This window comes from Oratosquilla oratoria, chromosome 1, assembly GCF_046742065.1.
Source record: "Oratosquilla oratoria isolate Oo_2021 chromosome 1, ASM4674206v1, whole genome shotgun sequence".
In the NCBI taxonomy this organism is placed as follows: Eukaryota; Metazoa; Arthropoda; class Malacostraca; order Stomatopoda; family Squillidae; genus Oratosquilla; species Oratosquilla oratoria.
In genome coordinates this window covers 119,951,231-119,956,230 of record NC_134777.1, presented here as the reverse complement: position 1 = coordinate 119,956,230, position 5,000 = coordinate 119,951,231, and the positions used below count along the sequence as shown (strand labels likewise).

Sequence of the window (5,000 nt, the reverse complement as noted above, 5' to 3'; positions counted from 1 at the left end):
CACATAAGTACACAAACACATACATATATTTTTTCTGTTATACAACTTCTAGGTCTAAATGTATTTTGGTCCACGCTGCTAGTACTAGTTTGCATCCTACTAGAGTTATTTGGCACACTGGTGGTAATTAAAATACTGGAAAGAGCTGACTAGTTAGTACTAGTTGGTACTAGTTGATATTAGTTAATATATTGATACTTGTATAGACACGGTAAAGGAAACATGGACTGGAGGTGAAGCTTTATTCCTGACGTTTCGTCTAACGACTTTCTCAAAGGAATGAGCATACTAGAAACATACAGAGATTATAAACCCGCCTTATGGCTCAAGGGGGTGTACGAGCGTATAGCGCTGCGTCCTGATTGGCCCGCTGAGACAGCCAATCACGAAGCGCTATATTCGCTGAGGATTTGGCCCAGGTGAAGCTCCCAGCCTTATTGTTGATATTCGGACGAGTGGTGATGTACGCAGCTTCTATAGATTTTCTGATCTTCTTATCCATACCTTCGTGTAGAATCTCGGCTCGGTTCCATTGTGGGAGGTGCCCAGACTCGTCAACATGCACCACCATTGCGTTGGTGAGTCTATGGTGACGGAGGTCGGCCTTATGCTCCCTGATTCTAGTGTTAAGGCCCCTCTTAGTCTCTCCGTAGTATGCTTTATCGCATGATGTGCATGGGATCTTATATACGACGCTGTCTTCTCTCCCCCTCATCTTAGTCCCGCTTTTTTATCATGTCACCAATCTTCGTCCCCGATGTTACGGCTGCTTTAACTTCCGTGCCCCTGAGCATTCTAATAATGTCTCCTACCTTCTCAGAGTTAGGAAGCGCCATGTATGATGTTTTTGTGGTGGCGTTGCCTTCTCTTAACCTGCTTGTGTGGATTATTTCTTCCGCTCTTCGTCTTAAGCTCAGGATTAAGCCCTTGGGGTAGCCAAGCTTCAAGAAGGCCGCGATGATGTATTCGATTTCCTCCTCCAGGAACTCTTCGCTGCATATCCTGTAGGCACGCAGGAAGAAGCCCATGACTACCCCCTTTTTCGTCCTCTCATTGTGTGCCGACAGGTAGTGTATGAAGTCGTCACGGTTCGTAGGCTTTCTGTAAACCCTGAACAGGAGGCCCTCAGTTGTCTTTATTAATAGGGTATCCAGAAACGGAAGCTTTCCCTCTTCTTCCTCTTCAATAGTGAATTGGATCTGCGGATTCACTCTATTTAATTGACTCCTGACGTCATCCAGGTCTGTCCTGTTCGGAGCGATTATAAGAACATCGTCCACGTACCTGAGCCATATTGCCCTCCTTCCTATGATATGAGAGTAGTGGTCCTTCTCTTGGACCTCCATGAAGAGGCAAGCAGCCACGGCACTCAGAGGTGACCCCATTGCAAGGCCACTGTGTTGAAGAAACTCCTCTCCCTCGAAGGTGAATGAACCAAAGTTTACGCACATGGATACCAGCTTCATGAAGTCTCCCCTGGGCAGCGGCAACTCCTCCTCGTCCATGTTGATGACCACTCTCCACACTGCCTCCAGAGCGCCATCTGTAGGAACTTGTGTGAATAAGGATTTCACATCATAGCTGGCCATTTTCTTGTACCTCATGCTTGTCCCCTTTAATCTGCGTAGCAGGTCCTCTGAATTTCTTAAATGAGATCCACTTATGGATCCCATGGCTTTAGATAGGGGCTTGGCCAAAACCTTCGCTAGTCGGTGGGGGGCACTGCCAATCCCTGATGTGATAGGTCTCATGGGGACCCCTGGTTTGTGGGTCTTGGGAAGACCCCTCATTGTTGGCGGGCGAGGGTCCTCCTCGATTAGGTGTTTTAGTCTGCGTCCCATCTCCGAGCCTCCCAAAATCTTTCTCACCTTACCGTTAAAAACCATAGCTTCCTCCTTGGCGTGACCTGGACGTTTCTTCGTGTACGTGTCTTCATCTTCCAACAATTGCTCCATCTTCCTCACGTAATCTGCTTTGTCCATGATCACGACGCCGCCCCCTTTGTCTGCTTGTGAGATGAAAATGCTGTTGTCCTTACCGAGTTCCTTCAGCGCTGAGATGTATCTGCGCGGAAGGGATCTCGGAGTACTGGCAGAGAGGGCTATGCAGCATGCCGTGACCCCTTGCTTGAATCCCTTCTCGGCCTCGGTGTCCGACCAAATACTGTTTTTTAAGGTGTAGTCCGTAAAGCTCTTGTTACCAATCCCTGTGTCAAACTTGAGACCCAGGGATAAAGCCTCGGTTTCCGTGTTCTTCTAGGGTCTAGTTGACATGTTGTTGATCAAATCCGGTCTCCCCACCTTCCTCCATTCGCTGCTCGCACACAATACCTGTAATTTTCGCTGGAGCCTCATCTTCTGTGCTGTATTCTCCTCCTTCAGTCTTGTCACCAGGTGGTTGGGGAGATGTGTATGCTGCAGATTGTACTTGATCTCTTCTACCCCGTACTGAAGTTGCTTGCAGCTCTCTTCTAAGTATATCCTCGCACTCCTAGAGAATGGTGTGGTATCACATCTGAGGTGTTGTGGCGTTGATTTTGGGACCACTTGCTCAGCGATGCAATCTAGTAGGAAAGCTCTTCGGTTCCTAAGACTCTGCAGTTTCCTCCTCGTATGCAGCTCCCTCTCCACATTGTCCAGTTCGCCATTACCGTATGAAGACAGATGAAAATCCATGTGAACAAGTTGTATAGACACGGTAAAGGAAACATGGACTGGAGGTGAAGCTTTATTCCTGACGTTTCGTCTAACGACTTTCTCAAAGGAATGAGCATACTAGAAACATACAGAGATTATAAACCCGCCTTATGGCTCAAGGGGGTGTACGAGCGTATAGCGCTGCGTCCTGATTGGCCCGCTGAGACAGCCAATCACGAAGCGCTATATTCGCTGAGGATTTGGCCCAGGTGAAGCTCCCAGCCTTATTGTTGATATTCGGACGAGTGGTGATGTACGCAGCTTCTATAGATTTTCTGATCTTCTTATCCATACCTTCGTGTAGAATCTCGGCTCGGTTCCATTGTGGGAGGTGCCCAGACTCGTCAACATGCACCACCATTGCGTTGGTGAGTCTATGGTGACGGAGGTCGGCCTTATGCTCCCTGATTCTAGTGTTAAGGCCCCTCTTAGTCTCTCCGTAGTATGCTTTATCGCATGATGTGCATGGGATCTTATATACGACGCTGTCTTCTCTCCCCCTCATCTTAGTCCCGCTTTTTAACATGTCACCAATCTTCGTTCCCGATGTTACGGCTGCTTTAACTTCCGTGCCCCTGAGCATTCTAATAATGTCTCCTACCTTCTCAGAGTTAGGAAGCGCCATGTATGATGTTTTTGTGGTGGCGTTGCCTTCTCTTAACCTGCTTGTGTGGATTATTTCTTCCGCTCTTCGTCTTAAGCTCAGGATTAAGCCCTTGGGGTAGCCAAGCTTCAAGAAGGCCGCGATGATGTATTCGATTTCCTCCTCCAGGAATTCCTCGCTATGATGTGAAATCCTTATTCACACAAGTTCCCACAGATGGCGCTCTGGAGGCAGTGTGGAGAGTGGTCATCAACATGGACGAGGAGGAGTTGCCGCTGCCCAGGGGAGACTTCATGAAGCTGGTATCCATGTGCGTAAACTTTGGTTCATTCACCTTCGAGGGAGAGGAGTTTCTTCAACACAGTGGCCTTGCAATGGGGTCACCTCTGAGTGCCGTGGCTGCTTGCCTCTTCATGGAGGTCCAAGAGAAGGACCACTACTCTCATATCATAGGAAGGAGGGCAATATGGCTCAGGTACGTGGACGATGTTCTTATAATCGCTCCGAACAGGACAGACCTGGATGACGTCAGGAGTCAATTAAATAGAGTGAATCCGCAGATCCAATTCACTATTGAAGAGGAAGAAGAGGGAAAGCTTCCGTTTCTGGATACCCTATTAATAAAGACAACTGAGGGCCTCCTGTTCAGGGTTTACAGAAAGCCTACGAACCGTGACGACTTCATACACTACCTGTCGGCACACAATGAGAGGACGAAAAAGGGGGTAGTCATGGGCTTCTTCCTGCGTGCCTACAGGATATGCAGCGAGGAGTTCCTGGAGGAGGAAATCGAATACATCATCGCGGCCTTCTTGAAGCTTGGCTACCCCAAGGGCTTAATCCTGAGCTTAAGACGAAGAGCGGAAGAAATAATCCACACAAGCAGGTTAAGAGAAGGCAACGCCACCACAAAAACATCATACATGGCGCTTCCTAACTCTGAGAAGGTAGGAGACATTATTAGAATGCTCAGGGGCACGGAAGTTAAAGCAGCCGTAACATCGGGGACGAAGATTGGTGACATGTTAAAAAGCGGGACTAAGATGAGGGGGAGAGAAGACAGCGTCGTATATAAGATCCCATGCACATCATGCGATAAAGCATACTACGGAGAGACTAAGAGGGGCCTTAACACTAGAATCAGGGAGCATAAGGCCGACCTCCGTCACCATAGACTCACCAACGCAATGGTGGTGCATGTTGACGAGTCTGGGCACCTCCCACAATGGAACCGAGCCGAGATTCTACACGAAGGTATGGATAAGAAGATCAGAAAATCTATAGAAGCTGCGTACATCACCACTCGTCCGAATATCAACAATAAGGCTGGGAGCTTCACCTGGGCCAAATCCTCAGCGAATATAGCGCTTCGTGATTGGCTGTCTCAGCGGGCCAATCAGGACGCAGCGCTATACGCTCGTACACCCCCTTGAGCCATAAGGCGGGTTTATAATCTCTGTATGTTTCTAGTATGCTCATTCCTTTGAGAAAGTCGTTAGACGAAACGTCAGGAATAAAGCTTCACCTCCAGTCCATGTTTCCTTTACCGTGTCTATACAACTTGTTCACATGGATTTTCATAGATACTTGTTTGCATGATATAATATATCCTTTGTGTAAGAGAAATATATATCTTTTTCTATATAGATTATATACTGTATATAGAATTAATAGAATGTATAATTGATATTAATTGATAT

The 5,000-nt window shown here is 47.5% G+C and overlaps 2 protein-coding genes across 10 annotated transcripts in view; one reads left to right on the top strand and one right to left on the bottom strand.

Annotated features, from left to right (window-relative positions):
* MCU (mitochondrial calcium uniporter) overlaps positions 1 to 5,000 on the bottom strand; it is a 928,441-nt gene that overhangs the window by 175,982 nt on the left and 747,459 nt on the right. The gene's annotated exons all lie outside the window — the stretch shown is intronic.
* Positions 1 to 5,000, top strand: part of LOC143025701 (uncharacterized) — a 153,386-nt gene that overhangs the window by 60,270 nt on the left and 88,116 nt on the right. The gene's annotated exons all lie outside the window — the stretch shown is intronic.